Below are 25,024 nucleotides of genomic sequence, written 5' to 3' on the forward strand. Positions count from 1 at the left end.
ACATTTTCTTAAAACTTTTCAATCTAATTTTTAATAGTTTGTACTTTTTAGCTATTGACAAAGCTTTTTTATTCCTCCTTAATCATTTGCTCAAGTGTTAAACTTGCTTAGTTTACCAAAGTAACAACTTTTTGTCTGTGGTATACTTCAAAAATTAGTCGCCCTACAATGTAGTGTCTTCAAATTAAACAGATGTATACAGTTAAAATAATTAGTGTAGTCTCTATAAACAATTTCTGTTCTGGGATTTATATGTAGAGCTAATGTTTACTTCAGAATAAAACATTGACAAACAGGGAAGGCAGAGAATCAGAACTTTCACAGAGCTGTGCTTGACCATATCTTATAGACAAAGCAGAATTATAATGCATGTAACAAAAATGTTAAAAGTTTTTTTTTTTAAGTTGATAGTTACAAATATGGTACGTAACAATTTTCTACTTTATTTCAGTACAATTTTCAACATACAGTCTACTATTTCTCAAGATATTTGAAGACTTAAAACAAAATTTCTATAGACTACTTGCAAACAGTAAAATTTAAGTAAAATGCTTACATTCTTATTCAAAACCAAAAATCAGGTAAAAAAAATGGTTGGTGCAAGTACTGCTCTGTTGTAATCTTACTTCATATCCGTTATTCCTTTTCTTCCTTGCACCTGTCCTTCTTTTCTTCATTATTTTCCACGGTCTCTTCTTTATCTCCAACAATCCCATCCCTTTGGTATCTGTCATGAGTCCATTTAGGACTGCTACCTGATTTTTTGAAGTTAAAGCGCCCTCTGCCACATTGAAAAGTACCACGACCTTTTCTTCTTTTGGCCCAATAATCCACACCATCATCTCTGTCGTCATGCAAGAAGTACTTTTTGCTCTTTGGGGTATATTCTGGATCCCATTCCTCTTCCTTCAGTCTCTTTTGAATGGTAGTATTTGAGTTGTTTGGACCAGTATTTGTGCCAGCAAAAACTCCTCTGGCTCTTCCTCTGCCTCTAATTTGAAAAAAAGGTTCTTCCTGGTCAGCTAATTCCGCCAAAACCTGAGTATTCTTCCATTTCATGGTGGGTTTTACATTTTTCTTCTCCTTCCTTCTTACTCTCCTTTTCTTCTCTAGAACTGGGAGAAGAAGGTGATGCTGAAGAGGATGAAGATCGAGAATGATCTTGCTCTCTACTTTTATGTTTACTCTCATCTTTGTAAGATTTGTATTCCTTGTAATCTTTTGGAGTTTTTTCCTGCTTTCTTGCTCCACTGGATTCCCTGGAGCCCTTGGAATCTCCCTGTTCTTTACTTCTTTCTTTTCTATGGTGATCAATGTCATGCCAAAAGTCAACAGAGTCACACCTTAATTTTTTATCTCCCTTTTGATTTTCTTCTTTAAAAACTCTCTCTTCCCCTGCTAAACGGGTATGCTTCCTCAGGGTACTTGGTGAGATGTCAATTCTTCTGTGTATTTCAGGGCTCTTTTGCCGAGTACTAAGTTCTTCAGTGGCTTCAGATGCGAAGTGAACCGCTCATTTAGAGTCATTGCAGCTAACTTGAAGTATTGCTCTTCAACATGATGAACCAAGGACACAATGTGTTGAATAAATGACTCTGAAGTGCTGTTGCTGGCCTGTGGCAACTTAATGGGGTCAAAGATGGATCAGAATTCTTGCTCCTTCTTGACAGAATCGACAAGTGTACTAGCAAGCAGCCTGTCTTTAGTCGAGGAAGCAGGTCTGTTAGAATCATCAAGAGGAACGCATGCCATTTTGAGTCTGAATTCAGGATGATGACAAGCACTCCGCTATCATTTTGATCCTAAGTGGGTTTTCCTCTCTGAAAGTAGACTTTTCTCATGCATCCAGATTCTTGTGTAGAGGGGGACTGTAATCAAAGTGATCTTGGAGCTTTTCAGACTTTACCTGCTCAGGTGACTGAGTTTCTTTCTTTACTGTTATTCTTTCAGAATTTTTGTCTTCTTCTTTGTGCTTATCTTTTGTAGTGGTAGGTCTTTCTGCTACATATCCAGTCTGTTTAAGTTTACAATTTTTTTCTTCTCTAAATGCATCACTTTCTCTATTGCCTTTCAGTGAAACTTTGGGCTTGTACTTGAGTCCTTCCTCCTCAGTATTCCAGTGAGATGCAGTAGCAAAACTTTTACCCTGATCTGTGAGTACTGACTTCCTGAACTGTCTGTAATCCTCTGTCTGCTCTATGTCATCCCCTTCTGAATCATTAAACTTTTGTTTTCCAGACTCTTCATCAGTGAAGTAATCTAGAGCTTCCTGATCTTCCCATTCTCCCTCTGCCCTCCCTTTCTCTGATCCTGTCTCTTTTGAAGCTTCTTTATCGCTGGTATTACCCCTATCAAGCAGGAATACTCTAGACTCTTCATCTGTGAACCTTTTTAAGAACTTCCCAGTCTTTGAGTTTCCTGATCTCCACCATCAGGATAAAATGAGGAATGGCCCCAGACTCATCTCTTGGAACATTCTGTGGTGCAATTATCTTTGCAGGACTTCTTCGTGAAGGGATGTGATTAATTGGACTATTCTGAGAAGGACTATATTGACTATATCCATTTCCAACAGAACCAGAACCAGACCTTTCAGGACTATGCTGAATGGAATGTGAATGCTGAGAAGGAGTATTTTTTGCAGAGTGAACTGTACTGAGCATGGGAGGATCAGAGCAAGATGAACTCTGACTAGGTGGTGTAGCAATAGGTGAAGGACTATGGGGTGATCTGGGACTATTATCATAAGCTGAAAGGCCAGGCCAAATATCATCAGATGTGACTGATGACTTATTAAATTCATCGATAAATTCAGATGGGTCATGTTCAAATGTATCTTTCGGTTCCTCCTGTGATTTACTTTTCAATGGACTCTCTTCTTGGGGTTCCCCTTCAGCTTTTTTGGTTTGTTTTTCCTGAGACTCTTGTCTTGTCTTTTAGAAACAGGAGATTTGCTATATGGAGATGAAGAATGAGAAGAGGATGATCTTGGAGACCTAGAAGATCTATATGACCAGCGAGATCTGCTTCTGGATCTTTGAGAAGAAACAGATCTTCTTTCTGGACTCCTGGAACGTGAACGACCTCATCTAGGACTCCTAGAGTGCCTTCTATTCCAGACAGGTCTATAACCACCTTGATGATATCTACCTCCTCCTCCTTGATAATACCCTCTACCCCTTCCTCTGTACCCATAAGATCATCTCATTCCTCTATTATTTCTGTAATCGCGACGATAGTCTCTAGAATACATATGATCTCTACTACGAGACCTTGAATATGTTCTGGAACTAGACCTAGAACTGTATCGCTTCTTTTTAGAATGAGATCTTGATCTTGGTCAAGAACTAGACTGTGATCCAGACTCTGACCTTGAAGAATGTGATCTAGAATTGGAGCAAACCATTTCTTTTTTCCTTGGGTTTATGCAGGATCAAGAAGTCAAGTGAAGTCTTTGAGATACTGTAAAAATACTTCCTGGAGGGAATGCTCTGAGAATTTAAACTCTAAATTCAAATTCCTGACACGCCAAATCATGCTTCCTGGGATTTATCTCCATTGCAACTTAACAGTGGTCATTTCCTAACTCAAGAACGTGAGGAAAACCATAGAGGTACCTTTGACACACTAGCTCGGCTCCATCACTTCCTCCTGCTATAAAACTTTTTAATAAACTTTCAATCCTGCTCTAAAACTTGCCTCAATCTCTTCCTCTCCTATGCCCTTCAGCCAAATTCTTTCCTCCTAGGAGGCAAGAACCAAATTGCTGCAGACCTGTACATATTCACCACTGGTAACAGTGTGACATTATTTTCCTGTGGTTAACAGAAGCATATGGGAAAATACAATGCTCTCCAAGCTAGAAGATATGGGTTCTCTTCCTCAATCTACTACAAACCAGCTGTGGCCTCTAGAAAAGTGTGAAATTTCCCTAGGCTTCACGGAATCATATATATATTGAGCTAGAATAATCATCACATTTTGTAATTGAGACCCAGAGGCCTAAAGTGATTTGCTTGAACTCTTACCACTAGACAAAGGGAGAATAAATTCATTCCAAAGCACTTTAAGACTTGGAGGTGAGACAGAGTATGATTCATTTAAAAAACAAATCTCTTGTTATTCTGCCAACAGCCCACTGCCTGAAGTCAGAATGGGTATGAAGGCCAATTCCCTTAGTTATGAAACTTGGATGAATGTTTCGCTGCATGTGATAACAAATAAGTAACTTAATTCTCTAAAATATGTTTAAATTTACCTAGGTTAACATTCAAGTAAAATACCCTGAAGACTGTGAAAAGGTTTCAAGTGCCCATGAAAAAACTGAACCACCAATGCATACATCACAGATTTCAAAATGGGAAAATGAATCATCAAAGGGAAGGAGTTCAAGAACAAAGTCTAAGATGATACTGAATTTTGATAGGCAGAAGCAGAAACTCTCAAGAAAACTAGAAATCATTATCAGAAAAGTAATAAAAAGAAAGTAACCCCAAAAAAAGCAATCAAAAAGAAAGACAGAATCTACATTTGCTGGGCATTTACCATGTGTCAAGTATCATGTTTTATACTTTCTCATGTTTTCTCATACAATATTCAAAGCAACTTAAGAGGTTCAGATGGTCAACCTCACTTTGTAAATGAAAAACATATATTTAAGAGAGGTGAAGTGACTTGTCTAAGGTCACAGCTAGTATATGGTAGAACCATTATTCAAAATCAGATTTGTCTGTTTGACGCAAAATACTATGGTTTTGCACTATAACTCTCTTGCATTTAGAGCCAAAAGGGGTAGAACTGGTAGAAACAAAGAAAACACTGGTTTGACTTTTGAAATTTCTTGTTGATATTTCTATTATAGCATACAGCTCCTTTCTTCTTCAAAATATGTTTATATATCTATTCAATCTTTTTTCTTTTTCCCTCTGTCCATCTTCCTAAACATACCTGCATTTCTATATTACTCCTTGATATTTATCCAGAAACTACTCTTTCTTCTTCCTCCTTCTTTACTCATTCAAGATTCAGTAGCTTGAACTTCTTTTTAAGAAAAGAAGATACTATAATCATATTGACAGTTTAGTAACATTATTCTGAATACAATAATCTCAACAGTGACTACAAGTAGAATATTAGATACGGGGATATTTCTTTTGAGGCTCTTCCTGAATGCTATTAAACTCTAAATGTTTGAGTTTCATGCTCACCAAGATAACATCAGTTCTTTTCCTGGCTACCTGAGAGTCAGATATGTCCATAGATCCTTAGCCTGTTTTCCTTGGTTTCTGCCAAGTAAGCTCTTAGACTGCTGTATTCTCCCTACTTCCCTCTTTATGCAATTTCTCTTTCTTAATCCAAATTCCCACTATTGCTCTCACTACTCAATCTTTTAGGAATTCCCATTCCAAGATTAATAAACTCATATCTTCATAATCTTTACTTTGTAATTTCCTCAGTGCTTATAATTTACTACAGTTTAGGTTTTCCCAGGGAAAATGGCTTCCATGAATTGAATCATTTTCCAATATTCCAAGCACATGAAGACCCTAAGATGGCATCAGGATCCTCATTTTTCTCCACCACCACTTCTAGATAATTACTCTTCTCATCTCTTGTTAAACCTCACCTCCAACCCTTTCTCAGTCATTCTCACTTATTATTTATTAAAGCCTTTGGCCTTTCCTTCATCTTCAAATCCTGTCATCACCCTGAGGAAACACATAATTGATTTATCTTAAATCTTTTCTCTTTAGATTTCATCATCTCCTTATACCTAGGGATCTCTTCTTAGCTCTATGTTAGGCACTCACTTCCATGAACACATTCTGGGCCTGGTTGTCAAATGCAGCTACTTCACTACCAAAATAATAAACACAGTACCTTTAGGCCGGGCGTGGTGGCTCATGCCTGTAATCCCAGCACTTTGGGAGGTGGAGGCAGGCGGATCATGAGGTCAGGTGATCGAGACCATCTTGGCTAACATGGTGAAACCCCACCTCTACTAAAAATACAAAAAGTTAGCCGGGCGAGGTGGCGGGCGCCTGTAGTCCTAACTACTCAGGAGGCTGAGGCAGGAGAATGGTGTGAACCCGGGAGGCAGAGCTTGCAGTGAGCCGAAATCGTGCCACTGTACTCCAGCCTGGGCAACAGAGTGAAACTCCGTCTCAAAAAAAAAAAAAGGAAAAATTTTAAATAAATAAACGTAGTACCTTTAAAACAACACTTACCTATCCTTCCAACTTGCTTTGTCTTTTACACCCAACACATCATCAAGATCTTTGTTCAAGTCTATCAATTCCTCTCATTTTGTCTATCAATCATTCTTCTCTTCTCTTACTACTGTCCTTAAATTAGGAAAATTATGTTGACCAGACCTAAGGAAAAAATAAAAATATGTAAATCTGAAATGGAATTTTCTTCCCTGGGAGATAACAAACAAGTTAACGACAACTCCTTCGATTTCTCTGGCACCAAAGCCACGGGTCCTGAAATCTATTTCATGCCTTCCCTCCTGCACAATAAGAGAATTGTGTGATAAATTCTATGCTTTCTTATCTTTCCAAGGAACCACCACCTATAATTACCAATTTTTACTTTTGTATCATCAATGTCTAGATTAAGCTCTTCACTGGATTAATCCCAACTACAAGCACATGTGACCTTCCACCTTTCACTTTTAAACATCTTGGGTGGGGCACGGTAGCTCACTCCTGTAATCCCAGTACTTTGGCAGGCCAAGGTGGGCAGATCATGAGGTCAGAAGATTGAGATCATCGTGGCTAACACGGTGAAACCCCGTTTTTACTAAAAATACAAAAAATCAGCTGGGCATGGTGGTGGGCACCTGTAGTCCCAGCTACTCAGGAGGCTGAGGCAGGAGAATGGTGTGAAACCAGGAGGCAGAGCTTGCAGTGAGCCGAGATCATGCCCATGCACTCCAGCTTGGGCGACAGAGTGAGACTCTGTCTCAAAAAAAAAAAAAAAAAAAAAAAAAAAATCTCATTAACATTCAATACAGTTGACTTCGCCCATCTTAAAACACTTTTTTGTCTTAGCTCTGTGACTATGTAATCTCATAGTTTTCCTTCTTTCTCCTTTGCTCTTATATTCTCCTCCTCTAGGTTCCAAAATATTGGAAAGCCTTGTATCTTCATCCTGGGTCCTTTTCTCTTTTTAACCTAGATACTCTCCTGGGGTAATCTTACCTACTCTCATGATTTTAAATACCTTTTATAAACTAAAAACTTTATTACTAACCCCTGACATTTCCTTTTGGATTTCAAAGAAGCATCTCAAACTTAAAATTGCCAAACCACAACTCTTGATTTTCCCCTTGTGTATTAAAGGGTTAACACAGCTGACTTGAACTGCTTAAACCCTGCACATTTCAAAGATCTTCAGGTCTGGTTCCTGGGAGGTACCTCTGAGTCCTTGGAATATTCTGCCTAATAAGAGTGTCTCTGTATACCTGGAGCCCTGGGACATGCTACATCAGCCTAAACTTGGTGGGGCAAGGGTGGAGGCTGGACACTGAATAACCAAGGTCAGCCATGTGGGTGCCCCATGACTATGTGAATGAACTTGTCCAACCCTGGACACAAGGCTTAGATGAGCCTCCCTGGTTGACCATACTTTATATATATTGTCACACATCATTTATGGGAGAACTAAATACTGTTCATGTAACTCCACTGGGAGAGGAAAAGTAGAAGCCTATGCCTGGTTTCTCCTAGCCATACCCTATGCTCCTTTCTTGTTTGCTGATTTTAATCTGTATCCTTTCACTGTAATAGATCACCGCTATGAGTGATGATAATAACTCATCTGATTTTGGGGAGTCCTTATGGCAAATCATGGAACATAAGAGTGGTCTTAGGAACCCCCCATCTCTGAAACTTATTTCTCCTTCATTTTTCTCATACTAGTAATTACCATCACATTCATCCACTTGCTCAAGCCAAGAATCCTCAGATACCATCTTTGAATCCTCCTTTTTTCTTATCCTACATGTCTAATCCATCACCAAGTCCTTATGGCTCCAGATTCAAAATACATCCTGAATCTATGTGCTCCTTTCCATCTCAGTTATTACCATTCCAGTCCAAGCCACAAGCCATATTTTGCCTAAACTATTGCAGTGGTCTCCTAGATGATCTCTTTAGTTCCACACTTGGAACCCTACAATTCATTCCCCAAAGAACACAAAGAGTGACCATCCATTTACATTCCCCAATGGTTTCTCCTTGCACTTAGAGTAAAATCCAAACAGCTTTACTTGATATACAAATCTATATGATTTATCTTATCTATATGATTTATCTTATCTATATCATCTTCTACCACTCTTCTCATTCACACTGCTCAAGTCTTTGGCCTTCTTTCATTCATCCAACATTCTAAACTCATTCCTGCCTCAGGTTAGTTATACCTATTTTTCATTGGCCTGAAATATTCTTCCTTAATATTACAACTTGGTTTACTATTCAGAACTCAATTTTGAATGTCACCTCCTGAAAGTCCTTTCCAGGCATATCTAACACTCCCTGTGAGAGCACCATCACTCTTGGTCACATATTATTGTGTTTTCTTAATCATTTTTATCATGATCTGTAAGTCCCTTTTTTTGTGACTTCTTGTATGTTATTGTCTCTCTTCAACTATAATATATACACCATGAGAGCAGGGGTCTTATAGTCTCATTCTTGAATAGAGCCTGAAATTCTCCAATATGTATTTGTTGAATGGTAGCGCTTAGCCTACCATGAAGTTAGAAAAGAGAGTCACAAGGGCAAATATTGACAATACCTGTTCAAACCCTGACTGGGTGGGAGAAATTTAATTACAAACTGTGATATATCTCTCATTTGCAAGATCATCCCTACTAAGAAATATATGTGTCAGGCTACATTTGTCTGATTCAAATAGATGTATCTAAATCTCGTCCTTCTAAGTCCATGCTTTTTAACTAGGTCTTCACAGACAAAACAGATGATGGCCTTAAGCTACTGATGGCAGCAGCGGCCCATCTGGAGTGGCTGCTGCCAGGATGCCAACTGCAGTGGGGTGTGAGGCGCAGCCAGGGCTGTGTACTCCCAGTAGCAGGCAGGAGCTGGGAACAGGCGGAAGCCCCGCCCCCTTCCAAGTTGGAGGGGCAGGAGTACTGCCAGCCACCCCGCGGAGGCTTCGGACTCAGGCATCTTTGCATTCTCAGTGGCCCGGGAAGCCCCCATGTCCGCACTGGGAAGTGCCTGCTCCCACTGGCTGGCCTCTCTCTGCTCTCAGCGCCCACTCCGATTTCAGTCCAAAGTTGTGGCCAAGCCCAGGTGCTGTCAAGGCCAGGCCAGGTGTGTGTGCACTCCGGGCAGCGCAGACAAGCCAGCCCCCTGTTGTCTTGGGCACTGACAAGCATGAGAGGGAGGCCAAGGGGGTGCTGAGTGTGGTTCTGCAAGGGCCTGCAGGTAGTGCCCGTCAGCACAAACAGCCTGGGGGCTGGGGATGGCAGGTTGGTGGCCCGAGAGGCAGACAGGCTACTGGGCAGAAAATGTCAGACGGCCTGAAGCCTGGGAGCAGGGCTGCCAGTTCCGCTGACAGAAGTGAGAACTTATGGTGCTTTTTTTGGTCCCACCCATGGCCACCCATGGACCAATCAGCATGCACTTCCTCCCCTCTGAAGACCACAGAAACCCCAGACTCAGGTCGACTCAGACAAACTCCAAACTCCGGGATGACCTGCCTGCAGAGAGGAGCTACCCAGTATGGGTCTCCTCTCTGCTGAGAGCTGAACAAACGTTGGGATATCCTGCCTGTGGAGAGGAGTTACCCACCGTGGGTTTCCTCTTTGCTGCGAGCTGAAACAAATGTTGGGATGACCTGCCTGCAGAGAGGAGCTACCCCTATGGGTCTCCTCTCTGCTGAGAGCTGAACAAACTTCAGGACACCCTGCCTGTGAAAAGGAGCTACCCACTGCGGTCTCCTCTCGCCTGTTCTGTCGCACAATAAAGCACCTCTTTGCCTTGCTCACTTCACTCTCCACTTGTCCATGTACCTCATTCTTCCTAGATGTGAGGGAAGAACTCAGGACCTGCCAAATGGTGGGAATGAAAGAGCTGTAACACAAACAGGGCTGAAACACACCCCTTGCTCTCCACATTGCAAGTGACAAGAAGGAGAGAAGAGAGAAGGAGAGAAAAGCTGTGGCCCTTCAAGAAGCCCAGACCTAGGAGCTCCCCGAGCCAGGGAGACACCCACTTTTGAGCTCTGCGGTTCCTGGCATCTCCAAGCTTCCAGGCACCACTGCATTTCCCGGTGCCAACCACAGAAGCTGCTTGCAGTACGCGTGGTCCAGCCACAGCCTTGCAGGGAGCTGACACCCATGTTAGTGCCTGAAGCTGCCCACCCTGCCACAACAGGCATACCTGGCTGTGCATAGTGGCCAGACCCCATGCTCACTTGCTAACACACCTCTTGCCACTCCACTCACTTTTGCCAGGTTTGGGATCCAGGCTTGTACCATGAGCCAAGAGCAGTCTGCCAGGCCAAGTGGGCAGAACAAGCCCAGCAGGCCCAAGCACAACTCGGGCGAGGTTTCTGGCCAGAAGAGATACTCCAAGGATCCTGTGACACTATGTCACATAATTCATATTATAAATTAATCTATATTCTGATTTTGTAAGAATGTAAATAGTATTTTTCTCATGGGATATAGCTGATATTGTCTATAATATTTGAATTTTTATTTCATCCTTCTTGACACTTTCCATGCTCTACTTACTGTGTTCCCTCTTCTCCTTCTCTGGCCTCTTGCCTATCTCCACTTTATCATTTCAAGTCCTAAATTAGAAAATAGGATTTCAGTTCCTGGCCTTCCGAATTTCGCAGTCTATACTCCCTGCTACACACTACTCATCAATCCTAACTCAAAGATCTCAGTTATACTCAAACTTCAATGAATCACTTTGGGAACTTAATTAATGGATGATGAAATCAACTTTTATTCTAATATGTCTAGTTTTCATGACAAACAAACATTTCACTTAGATATTTTGCCATTTTGTTCAACTTCCGCTGTTTCAAAGTTAATTTTCATCGTTTCTCAAAATTGACATTTTTCTTTCTGAATTTTCCTATTTTTCTTAAAGGTGACTTTTTTTTTCAATTTCTTAGGTTTGAAAGTATGCAGTCAATCTTAACTTCTTCCCCTGTCCATCAGTCATACTCCTAGAAGTAAATAGTTGAATCCTTACATGGTTCAACTTAAGAATCTTTTTTTTTTTTTTTGAGATGGAATTTAGCTCTTGTTGCCCAGGCTAGAACGCAATGGCACAACCGTGGCTCACTGCAACCTCTGCCTCCCGGGTTCAAGCAATTCTCCTGTCTCAGCCTCCCGAGTAGCTGGGATTACAGGCATGCACCACCAGGCCCAGCTATTGTTATATTTTTAGTAGAGATGGGGTTTCTTCATGCTGGTCAGGCTGGTCTCAAACTCCTGACCTCAGGTGATCCACCCACCTCAGCCTCCCAAACTGCTGGGATTACAGGTGTGAGCCACTGCACCCAGCCCAAGTTAAGAATCTTTAATGAAAAATCTACTTTTAGAGGTATGGGCAAGTTGCAGAAACAAACTAAAGATAGTGATGGATTTGGAGACTGTCAATAGTAGGAAGCTTTTAATAGCTCTAGAGATAAAAGGTCAGGGATCAGAAGCTTGATGAGACCTTAAACTGTGTAGAAAGGACCACCCAATAGCACTATCCTTATAAAAGGATATAGTCATTGCCAGAGCATAGATCCAAAGTAGGGAGAATGGGGGAAGAAAGACTCCCATCTTTATCTCCTTCCACCCTCCACTCTATTTTTGCTTCTCCCACTCAATGAACCCAACTGGAAGCCAGGTGACATGGAAGCCCAGGTGAGGCAGTTCCCATGGGTCAGCCTTCCATGCCACAGAGCAGGGCAGAGAAGGAAAATAATGGAGAATAAGGGGAAGAAAAGTCAGAACCTTCTATTTTCCCACTTCATTCTTATACCCTCAATTTTAATGTTGCATCTGTTGCTAAATATGAATAGTCTTCCTTTAAAAATACCTTTTTTAAAAATAAAGACTTTTCTTTATTTGCAATTCTATTGCCATACTCTTTTACAAGCTCAGATCACTTCATTTCCAGAGCACTTATATAGTTTCTCTCCTGAAAAAATCCAAACTACATACCACTACCAGATTGGTTTCCTTAAAGCATACCTTATTCATGTTACTCTCTGGGTCAAACACTTTTGCTGAGTTTCTCTGCCTGTGTCTTCCTGGCAGAGAAACATCTCCATGCAGTTTTCTAGTCTTAAATCTCACTCATGAACAACACTTACTAATTAATCACTTACTATGTTCCAGACACTTTCCTTGGTATGGGAATTCAGAAATATACATTTTAAAATGTCCTAATCTCCTGGAGCTTTATCTAGTTGGAAGAGAGAGACAATAACCAACCACAGAAAAATGAATAAATTATACTAGATCTTAAAAGATAATAAATCCTGCAGAAGAGAAATGAGGAGGGTCAAGGAAGCCTGTAATTACAAGGTTGATCAAGACAGGCCTCATCAAATAGAAGGCATCTGAACAAAGCCTTGAAAGGCATATTGGAGTAAGTCACATGAATATCTAGAAGAAAAGCATTTGGGACATAGGGAACAGCAAGTGCCGAGGCCCTGAAGCTGATGAATGTCTGTCTGGTTCTAGGACTGGCAAAAAGACAAGCCTGGCTGGCATGGGAATGAGTGAGACAAAAACTGGAAGGAGATGAAGTCAGAGAGGTGATGATGATCAGCCCATGTAGAGCTTCATAGGCCATTATAAAGAATGCTCTACCTTAACCACACTGGTCAACACCTACATTTTCCACATGTACATAGCCATTTCTGCCTCCACAGATTCCCTTGGCACTGGAAAGATTTTCTTATTTCAGTCTGTTCATCTAAAGCCTACAAGATCCAAGTCATAGCTCCTTTCCTTTGTAATAACTTCCATGACTACTGCAGTCTACGATGACTTCCTATTTCATCTCACAGTTGAAACTCGACATATTAGTCTTTTACATGGACACAGGGAGGGGGACATCACACACCAGGGCCTGTCAGGGGCTGGGAGGCTAGGGGAGGGATAGCATTAGGATAAATACCTAATGTAGATGACCGATTGATGGATGCAGCAAATCACCATGGCATGTGTATACCTATGTAACAAACCTGCATGTTCTGCATGTGTATCCCAGAACTTAAAGTATAATAAAAATAAAATAAAATAAAATATTTCCCTAACTTGTCTATGTCTTGGTGATAACATCACAGCTTGAGGATGATGATAATGATTATGTGAACTAATAATGATGGTGATGGTTGTACCTAGAGCAACAAGAAATTGTTGCTTCCTTGACATTTTAGTTTTTGTTTCCCTATCCTTCCAATGAGAGGTAAAATTATTCCTATAATTGGAGTTCATACGAACAGTACCTGGCATCTAATATGCATGTAATAAATAGCAACTTTTGTTATTCATATCCCATAATTATTTATGACCATCAATGTTACATCTAATTTGGAATTGATGAAGACCAACATTTTTTTTTTTCATTGTTAAAAATAGCTTCTAAATATTTGACTAATTCATGGTGATTTCTCCCTATGTATTCACTAAATAGCTGACTACCCAAGCCCCACTAAATCATATGCAAGCTTTGTATATCTCTGTTATTAGTCCATTCTCACACTGATATGAAGAAATATCTCAGACTGGGTAACTTATAAAGGAAAGACTTTTAATTGACTCACAGTGCTGCATGGCTGGGGAGGCCTCAGAAAACTTACAAGCATGGTGGAATGGGAAGCAAACACGTCTTTCTTCACATGGCAGCAGGAGAGAGAACACAGAGCAAAGAGTGGGAAAGCCCCTTATAAAACTATCAGATCTCATGAGTACTCACCATCATGAGAATATCATGGGGAAACCACCCCTGTGATCTAATCATCTCCCACGAGGTCCCTTCCCCAACATGTGGGGATTACAATTCAGATTACAACTCAAAATGAGATTTGGTTAGGGACACAGAGCCAGACCACGTCACTTGTATTCTTATTTTACTCTTATTATATTTATTTTCACAAATTTGTCTCTTGCCTCCTCAACTAAACAGCAAGATCATGGGCAAAATTTTATGTCCTGTGTATCTGTGCACCTACCCCAGCATTTCACACTGCAAGTATTGTAGAATGGATGTAGTAAAATGGAAGATACTCTTAGTCCAAGTTATGTGTATGTTTTCCACAACATCCTCACTTCTCTGTTGAGGGAACCCCGAAGGAAAATAATTTAGGTAGTGTATTAATATTGTTGTTATCGACTTCAGATGACGTTGACTCCTATTATATAAGCCAAAACTGGCTTTTTGCCATGCTGGTCCTTGCAAGAACTGGCAGGTGATGGCTTTTACCTGCAGCAGAGGTTTGTCCTGCCTTGAGCTAGTTGGTAGAAGGAAGATGATTATCTTATTTCTATTCTTTATCTTAGATATGTTGAAAATGGGAAAAAACAAGTATCAAGATATTTAGTAGAAAACAAAAACAAGAATATTAGACTTCTCCAGGAACCAGAAAGGGTAATTTTTCTCATCTCAGACCCTAAGCATGATGTTGCTAAATAAAAGACTACAGAAAAGGTTGGCTTACAGTTGAGTAAACTTAAGGCTGAGAGAAGTAAGAGCTCATGAAGTATCACCAGTTAGAAAGAGGTAAAACCAGGTAACACAGAGCTCAGCTACTGTGATTCCTGTTCAGTGTTCTTCCTGTGCCCTCTCAGTGTCTCTATGTGGATGGAGCAATGGCATATAAGCAACACACTAGTTGAATTTATAGTATTACTACCTGAAATTACAGAAGCTTGCAGTTCATGATAAGAATGATATTCAGATTATTTTAAACCAATTTCCTTAACTATAGCTTATTAGAAATGAATCATAGTGCAGGTTCATTTTTTTAATTAAAAAAAGGGCTGTAGGTGGACAGACATGCTGAGATACTCTGTGAATTACTGTTATCAGATATGGCATTTTGAGCCCAGAGTTCAAACACACCTTAAAATCTCTTCCACATGAATATAGAATTTAATTATTAATGAAAATTAGCCGGGGAGGCAAGTTGATCTTCAGATAACTTGCCCTTCAATGTTATTGCAAGTTAGTAAATTAGCTAAGGGCTAATTCAAATTGTTCCACAATTATCTCCATTGGCCTCATTTTCTTATGCTGCAAACACCATACAAAAGGTAACAGTTTATGGAGATTTAAAAGGGTGGTGGACATGTATTGTGTTACCCATCCCCAGATGATAACATTACTCATCTTGTTTTGGGAAACTGCTTCTCTTCCACTCCAACCCAGTGATTTTAATAAGGCCTGTGTTCCCTCACACCCAGTAACTAAATGAGCTAAGCCAGATCCCCTTGAGTCCTGTGATTTCTATAGTTTTAGCTAAAGAAAGCTTCTTATTTTTTTGGCAACAAATGTGTATGTAGCTGATGGTCCTGGTTCTAGACATAAGGAAGAAGCTTTCCAAGAGTGGCTTCAACTAAGAAGAAAGCAAACAGAGACAGTAAACTGCCCTTTTTGTCTACGCTTGAGTTTGTATTGGGTTTATTTACTTGCAACCAAATTAATACAAACTACTACTAAGAAAATGCCTTAAATCATAAAGACAACTGTTTTCAAGGCATGAGTTGAAAGTTTTGTATACTGTTGTCATTATTTCCACCCAATGCAGCATCAAGCACATAGTAGTTGCTTTTAAAAATTCTTGTCAGTGTTCACTAAAGAGAATAACTCTTTAACTATTTGAGGCCACAAGACAGATTGCTGCAGCCTTGGACAGAGAGAAGGTATTTTGATCAGGAGGAAAAAAGTGTGTCCCTCAATTCATTCTGCACGAGCAAATCTTTAGGCACAATCCTGGCCCTAGTTGTTTACGGTCAGACCTTACCAAATACAACCTACTGTTTCAAATCATAGTCTTGTAAATAAAAAAAGACTCCTTTAAATAGAGAAGCTCCTTTTAGGTTATTAAATTGGTATAAACTTTTTTTCTCCTTGGCTAAAACTGGTTGATGTCAGGATGTCTATATTGAATAGAGATATTTAAATTTTATTTAAAAATTTGGGATACGTGGTAAACAAACATGGCTGCTGTATGATTTCTCTAACTGGGAATACACAGTCTGATGAACTAATGACTGGAAAATAGCCTCACAAGATAAATCCTGAAGAGGTCCGTGACCACTGACTAAAACATGTTTACAGAGGCCATTTATGAAGAGGATCATCTCCAGATCAACATCCTCAGCATCTGACCTTTATTCTTGCCCCCATTAAAGGCCTGGCTTGGCCTTGGCTTTTTGGCCTCCAGCACTTGGCTTCTTGCCTCATCACCAAACGCATACTGATTTTTCCAAAAGATAAATACTTATAGCCTAAGAAACACATGTGCTTTGCAGAATGCAGAAAGCTAAGGGCTAGACATTACTAGTGTTTTAATTTGCTGAGGGCTTCTGGAACTACTTTAACAGACATCGTCCCAACCTCATAACATTTAAGAAGCAACAGGAGACAAAACAATGTCACTAATGGAAAATAGAAGTACAAAAGTGTAGCGATGGGAAAAAAAGAAGTGAGAGATTGTGTTGATAGGTGAGAAAATACACTGCACAATAATAGCAGCCACTGAGAAATCATTGCATGGCAAATACTGTGTCTCAAAAACTTCACAATATATGTAGAATTGCCCCCATTGAAGGAAGGAGAGAACTGCGGGTTAAGGTTAAGTGATTAGTCAGAGCACCATATAATTAGGAAGTGGCAGAGCTGGGATTCAATCCAGGTGTGTATCCAACTTTTAAACAACTGTTTAATTGCTCTGATTCCCTGACTCTGCAGCAGACTACTAGCACCTTCTATTCCTTGCCGCTTAGTACCAATTTTCCATTTCAGATCCTTCTAACTCATAGCCTAGGTACTTTTGTACTTATAACACTTCGTTTGAATCCCAAATGTTTCCTAAATGGGCATAGGTGTCTTCTACTCTATCTACATTCCTCATCAAAGTAGACAGGAAATGGATTAAAGAATTTTAGGTATTGGTTTAATCTTTACTGTTATCTCCTCATCTAACCATATACATCCATAAACATTTACAAACACATGGACACATCCATCGGACCTCAATTGACAGGACACATTTTTGGCAAGTGAGACACATAGCTGGAATAGCTCCCTCAGCAGTAGTTACAGCTCTGTCAGAGCACGATAAATGATGGGGACTTCAGACAAAGGGTCTTTCAAGGTCAGGTGTGGCTCCGGCAGAACGTAAAGGACTACTCTGCCGTTATACTAGTTGTGCTCCTTGACAAATATCTCTCCAAACTGTCCATCATTCCAACATCTAAGAAGTACAACTAGAGGTGCTTAATAAATAGGTGAGGAGCGAATGAAAGAATATGAGATGAATTTGACCTTTTCTTAAGCCTGTGCTTCAACTGGAGTCCCAACAAGAAACAGATGGCTCACTCCAAGAGGTTAACTGACTGAGGAGACCTTATTACTAGACACGGAGGTACCCAGGGACTTTCAAAAGCAAGAAACTTCCATTCCTAGACCTGAGAGCAAGAGGAGAAATGATCTTACAGGAGCCTAAGGAGAGTTGAAGCCAGGAGGGACCCACATGACAGAACCTGGCATGGTGGAGGAATGTAGAGGAATGCAGCTTTCACAGCAGCAGGGCAGAGAGTGAGCAGGAAAATACACATAAGATTAACCTCTTAACCTGCATTTCCCATTGTTCAAACCTGAGCAGAAGCCAGAGAGTGAGAGAGTTCAAATGATATGATCCATCGAGGTCAGACTTTCAGAGCACAGAGCGAAGACGGAGACTGGATCTTAGGAAGGCCACACTGGGAAGGCAGGGGCAAATATAGAGTGACTATGCTTGTGGGGGGTAAATAAGTCCTTATTTTATTATCTAATGTATAAGAAGAAGAACAAAAGACATTTTTCATGAAATAACAAAATGTCAGACTTCATCTTCTAAGGTTGGCAACTCTTACTTTTTTTTCTCCTATCCCCAGATAACTCTCTCGAATAAACTGCATATTTAAAGATAGGCCAGGGACAGCCTAGGGCTGATGGTGAAGGACACAATTTTCACCACTTTTATCACTCTGTCCTCTGTAAAAGGAAGTTGTCTGACTAAGGAAAACAAGGAAAATTAGAGAACAGTAAGGACAGGGATTTGCAGGAAGAAGGAAGTTTCTTGTCAGGATGTTTCAGGGTTTGTAAGCAAAATCGGCAGCTGAAAACATGATATGAATCCAGTGGCCCTAAAAGTCTTTACTATTGACCTGCTACATACCTGACATCCCTCCCAACTATGCCTTCCTTAAGGTCCTTTATATACACATGCTTTTTAAAACAAGTTTTTAACCACAAATCAGTAAGATTGAAAATAAGTCATCAGACAACAATTAATGAAGACATGATTAGTTATCCATATGATTACTAACATGCAGTGGCTTAGCAGAAAAACATTTATTCAGAGTGAGATTTTGATCAAATTCATTTTGATGAGATAGGAGGCTCAGATGAATATTTCCAAGAGAAGATATCTGGAATGAATACCAGGCAGAAAAATGAAAAATTGAAGTAGGCCTTTCACTCATATGATAATTTTTATCATCTTGTTTTACTTAGACAGTATTTCTCAAATCAAGTCAAAACAGCTTCTCTGACCAGTAACAACATGTAAAAATCTCTTCTGCTGATGTGAAGTCTTTTTTTAAAGGCTAGTACAGTCATGTACTTAAATCTGTCTGCCTGAACCACTGCCAGTGATACTCCTTTATACATGGTGATAAAATTGATTATCAGTGCTTTAGGGGAAATTCACTCCAAATTTAACTAAGGCACAGAGTTAGGGGAGCTGCTATCCCAGTGCCAAATTGGGACTGAGAGCAGAGGCAGCTCTGAAGCCTCAGAACCACATCCAGACAAAGCATGGCTGTGGGAGCATCTGAAGATGTACCCCAGGGCATGTCTTCCCCACCTCCTGTCCCCAAACAAACCTGCCAAGACACTGCACCCTGGGCCCCATACACCTTCCCTGCCCCAACATCTCACCTGAGCGCTTGCCAAGAACAACATACTGTCTTCCTCATCCCAGTGGAAAATTCTTGTTTATCAAATCTGAAAAATTTTGTCTTTGAAAAGTACATACATTCTTTCCTATATAAAGACTATATACTGATAATAGTTTCTGATGGATAGAACAAGACAATCCCAAAATTCCTATAGCAAGCAGGAAGTGTGATGGCAAGAACAGAGAACAGGCCCAGGACAAGTGGTTCAGAGGAGGACCACAGCAGTTGTCCTATTTCACCATATTCTTGGGATGCTTTCCCTGAGAAGCAGGTATGGAGAATGGGAAGAGGCTGCCAGACTTCCCCTGAGGCAGACTTTTATCTATGAGGTGACCTCCCATGGTGGTGACGAGAAGGGCCAGAACACAGATGAGCTGCCTCCCGTCCATGCTGTTTGCCCAACACAAGGAGCCTCAACCCACACTGATCACAACACTTCAGATGTGCCTGATCGGCAGCTAGGAAGACCCAGTCACTTCTATATTTCAAGTTACTCTGCCTCTGTTCACACAAGTTAAGTTTTCATTACCTTTTTGATAAATTGTAAATTCATAGTGATTTCCCTTCCATCCAATCAAATCTTCAACATGTAACTGTTTTTATTGAGTCAACTGATAAACTGATAAATTGAAGCTCGTAACTGTTCCATGGTTAAGAAAACATTGTTAAACATCTCTGAAGTCTGGAGAAATTTAGTTTGTATGATAATAAAAATAAAATGCTAAAACTCTTGGATGTTTCTGATTTTTAAAATATTACCTGTGATACATACTTCTAATTGACACTAAATATTCCTTCTATGATTCCTTAGTAATCAAAGTATAGGTCTCAGTTGAACACTTAATAGAAGATTCTATTTCTCATCTTCCCTTGCAGCTAGATTTAGTCACATAATCTGGCCAATAAAATGAAAGTGATATGTTGTGTGAGACTTCTAGAAAGTCTCCTTTAAAAAAATATATATATATATGGATATAATGGCTAGTGCTCCAGCCACCATCTTGGTCCATGATGCAATATGCAAAAGAAGGCCAGAGCAGGATGGCCATGGCACTGTTCTACCAGTCCTGTGCTCCCTACCTCCAGACTTGCAGATAAATAAAACTATTGATTACTAACGATTTTCTGCTGTATGCAACTAAATCTAACTCTAACTAATACAGAATCCTTCACCACCACCATCACCAAATATGGAGCACCTTTACTTCTGTAAGCAAAGGTTTTCACTCTGCTTGTTCCTATATGAGAAGCCACAGTAAATTTGACATTCTGCCTGGGGTAACATTTTGCAGGGAGATAGATCATGCTGGGCAAGGCACTTGCCCAGAGTTGTTCCTAGGTCAACCAACTCACCATAGCCATACTTCAAATTACTTCATACCAATCATTACCCCATATTTCAATCCATTGATTTGTCTTCAATTTCTAAAGTAGAATTGTTTAATCCTTTCCTTACATAAGTGTAACATGCACATCCTGGCCTCTACCCACAAATATTTGCAAGGACATGGCTGGACATTAATACTGATCAGAGTCCGTGGCTATTGTCCATGTTGGCATGAGTAGTCAATGGCAAGAAAGGAGTTAACAGACACTGTAAACTGTGCTGCTTTCCACCAGAGTAAATAGTCTCTGATTTCTGGACCTATTCATGTAGATGCTCGGAACTGTAGTGCCAGACTACAGAAGCGGCAGCCATCACTAGGAGAAATAGAATTAGGAGAAACAAACTGGAAATGGGAATATCAACTACAGGTTTGCAGCTAGCTTTCTCTGGTTGCCTCAGATTCTACTTTTCCCAGAAAGGTTATGTCTGGGTGAGTACCTGAATTTGTTTTCTATTTAATGATCTATCTTTTTTTAGTCATAAAATAAATATGGAAAGTCAGAGCCTACACCATTCCTTCTGAATCACCCCAATTCAAATGTCATTGGTGATGATGTTAATTCAATATTTGAGTTAGGCTAAAAGACATTGTTTAAATCATACTCATCAGAGTATGACTTGGTGTAGAGGAATTTAAATATCCCTGCAGCAGCATAACAGAAAATAAACTCCTAAGCCTGCCAACTGAAGGCAAACTGCTCTTGAGAATTAAAATGTATTGTTTGTGAAAAGAATATTTTCACTTATCAACTAAAGGTGATTTTAGATATTTTCCTGAATAAAAACGACATCAAGCACACACAGCCTTATGTTTGACACAATTTTCTTTAGTTTCCTTAATTTCTTAGTTAATGCTTTACACAGGAATACTGATGGCCAAATGGGAGGATAAATAGAGTGCTGTTGGGAGAGATCAGCACCCACTCAGCCTCTCGATCCTCCTATTTCCCCAATTTCCCTACCAGAGTGCCCACTTTGCCAGGAATCTAAAACTGCTTCACATTTGCATTTTGGTGAGTTGCTCCAGACCTTCCCGTTTGGTGTAGCTACTTGCCAGTGCTCTGCACTGTATGAGTTCTACTCATTTCAGAGGGCCACCTTCTCTAAAAACATAAAAGTTAATTATAGTAATATACTCAGGAGGAGGTGAATTATTCTAAGAAATTTCTTTGGTCCTCTGTACAGCACAACCTTGTAATTGAAGTATTTTTTCTCCATATCATTCTATGATCACATTAGTCCTCATCAGAACCAAATTTCCTGAAATTAAAATTAACCTTGTAATTCCTGAAATTCTCAAATTGTATTGTTTTTATTAAATGTCTACACTAAGTTTTAGAACCTAAGACCTCCCTAAAGACTTGCAATCTTGTAACACTTCTGAAGGAAAAGGATATTGGAATTATTAGGCCAACTCTCTTAAAATTCAGATAGATAAGAGTACATGTTAAATTTTTAAATAAAAGTTTTATAATGAGATTAAAACCTTAAGCAGTGATTTTTTAAATGAAGTTTTAAGCATCTCTGCTTAATGGTTTGGTAAAGAAAGAACATCTCCTTTAAGATTTTTGACCTCTTTTTCCTGGTGTTCTTTCTCAGTCTCAGAAATTTGGACTGTTCAAGTAAACAGTCTATCACGATGTTGGTTCTGGTTTCAGCACTTCAGTAGTTGCTATTGTTGCCAAGAGTATCATTTTTCCAGTGCTGCCTCAATCTCCTTTGTAATCTTATTAATTCAAAACTAGGTTTACTGAGGATCTGAAGTGCTAGTATTACACGACCCATTAGCCATATTCAGCCATATTATCTCCATTCATACTAGATGACTGCTATGTAAACAGCAAAACATTGACTACTTGAAGTCTTTCTCATCATTCTTTACACTAGCCTTGTATCAATTAAAGCTATACAGAGAAGATAATTTAAATATTTGGTAACAGTAAAGAAGCCAATTTATTTGCATGTCAATGAGAATCAGATTATATGGGTGATTGAGGAAACCTATTCTGGCTGATGTGAATAGTAGATATAAATGCAGAGATTCTCTTTACTGGCTTCCCTGACTCCTTATTTTATAGTTTGTTTTTGTTTTTTATTTTTGTCTAGGGTTTCCCTACATCACTAAATTTCAACCATCATAAACTCATTTACAAACTTTACATATATACAAAGTACTAGTTTTCTAAAATACACCCAACTCTTACAGGGCTGCATTCATGGGGGTTTTCTTACCAAGATTCCCTGTCATCCTAGTAAAAGACTCTCTAGGGATTTTGCTATCTGTTAAAACCTGTCGCTGGATAGTTAATTTCAGAGAGCCCCTAGTTTAGGAGAGGCAGACAAATCTTCATGGATATAACCTGGTTTCTGCTTCCCTCATTTAAGGTAATTTGCTTATCTCATCTATACTTAAGTTGATTGACAGAGATTGTATCTGATAACATTTCCTTTCTCATTAAGGAACAAAGATGTATATTTCCATTATTTTCTAACAGAGATATGATAAAATAAGCATATAAAAAATGATCATGATAAAGCATAGAATGTTAAGGCAAAAGAACATTGCATATACTTGTCCTGTATCTTAGTTATATCCTACAGAAATCATCCTTATCTTGTGGAAATAGAATGGCTTTATCCACGCCTTCTTAACTATTTCTTAATATTTTACTAGGTCCTTAGGCTCAGCGTATAAGGAAAAATTGTAACTTGCCATGATGGCCACAAAATCCCCTTGGTTTGCTGAGGCATGTTTTAAGGTGCCATAAGTTGCTGAGTGCCTAATTTCTTTTCTTTTCTTTTTTTTTTTTTGAGACAGAGCCTCGCTCTGTCGCCCAGGTTGGAGTGCAGTGGTGTGATCTCGGCTCACTGCAAGCTCCCCCTCCTGGGCTCACGCCATTCTCCTGCCTCAGCCTCCGCAGTAGCTGGGACTACAGGTGACCGCCACCACACCTGGAGAATTTTTGGTATTTATAGTGGAGACGGGGTTTCACTGTGTTAGTCAGGATGGTATTGATCTCCTGACCTCGTGATCCGCCCACCTCAGCCTCCCAAAGTGCTGGGATTACAGGCGAGAGCCACCGCGCCCAGCCTGAGTGCCTAATTTCTTAGCTTTCCTCCACTGCAAATCTGAACCAAGTAATAAATAGAACAGAAGCCAAATGTGAGTTAAAATTTGTTACCCATTTATTCCTTTGCAAAGTTGAATTGGAGGGTATATCTTGGATTGGTAGCCAACATAGAGACCTCTTACCACTTTTTATAGCTTCAAGCCTAGATCTTGAAGTTCACATATGGGAAGAAGTGAAACTACAGAGCATCTTGAACATATGAGGCATCAAAGGCCTAAGGGAAACAAGGATTCTATCCTGCCTAAATCTAGGAATGAAGAGAGAAATCCATCAGGCTGGAACATAATTTTCCAGGTGCTAATGCTACTCAATCGGAATGAGGCCCTTGTCAAATTGTGTGTGCCTCTTGATAAAGATAAAGCAATGAAGACAGGAGGGAGAGGTACCAGAAGCATTTCACTAATACTGACTCCACCTGGGCAATAAAGTGAACGTTTTCTCTCATCTGTGGAAATGTGAGACGCATTGCACTAAACCATTTTCCCTAACAAAAGAAGAACAAAACAGAGTGTTGGAAGCCAATGAGTTAAGAAAATGAAATATCAAGTAGGCTGAGGTGCAACTTGCAAAGAACAAAGGGATACCAGAGGTCAATTCTATTAGATATTGGCAGCATGCCTGCTGGCTTTGGGAAAAAAAAAAAAAAAAAAGCTGTAAATAGGTGGCCACTTGCCAAATCCGGGCAGAAAAAGTTTTGTTGGTGGTTTTTGTTTGTTTCTTGTTTGCCCACACACAGTATAGTTTGTTTTGTATGGTTGTTGCTTGAATTTGAATAACTTAAGCAAGGTATGTTTTTCTACTGCCTCAGTCACCATCACTTCCTGTTATCTATTCCAGGTTCAATCCACCAATATATGTACTTATCAAACTTCTATAGGCATTGGAATCGGTGACTCCTTGCCTTTATTAAGACATACTACTACGACAGAAACTTTTATTTATTATGCAATACAACTGGTTTACCCTGTTGACTGAATTATTTTACTCAATATATTATATTTCATCTTAATATTATTTATAAATTATTCATAACCCAATGTGTTGTTCTAGTTTATGCAGTGGATACATACTGTTTTTAAGGAAGGCCTAAACTTACTTTTCCTCCAAGGAAAATGATAATCTACACTACTGCCCATTATCAATGCCATAAAATAATGTTCACAAATTACAAAGAATGATTATTAACTCCTTCCTGTTCCTGGAAAGAAAAGTCAGTTATTTGGGACTCAAACGTTACCTTCCCTTGCCATGAAATGCCATTAGTCACACAGAATGTGGTAG

At 39.7% G+C, this 25,024-nt stretch overlaps 1 pseudogene; it reads right to left on the reverse strand.

The window, feature by feature from the left end:
- Positions 1–636: 636 nt before the first annotated feature.
- On the reverse strand, positions 637–3,406 carry LOC111542723 (annotated as a pseudogene).
- Between the last annotated feature and the right edge of the window lie 21,618 nt (positions 3,407–25,024).

This window comes from Piliocolobus tephrosceles, chromosome 4 (assembly GCF_002776525.5).
Source record: "Piliocolobus tephrosceles isolate RC106 chromosome 4, ASM277652v3, whole genome shotgun sequence".
In the NCBI taxonomy this organism is placed as follows: Eukaryota; Metazoa; Chordata; class Mammalia; order Primates; family Cercopithecidae; genus Piliocolobus; species Piliocolobus tephrosceles.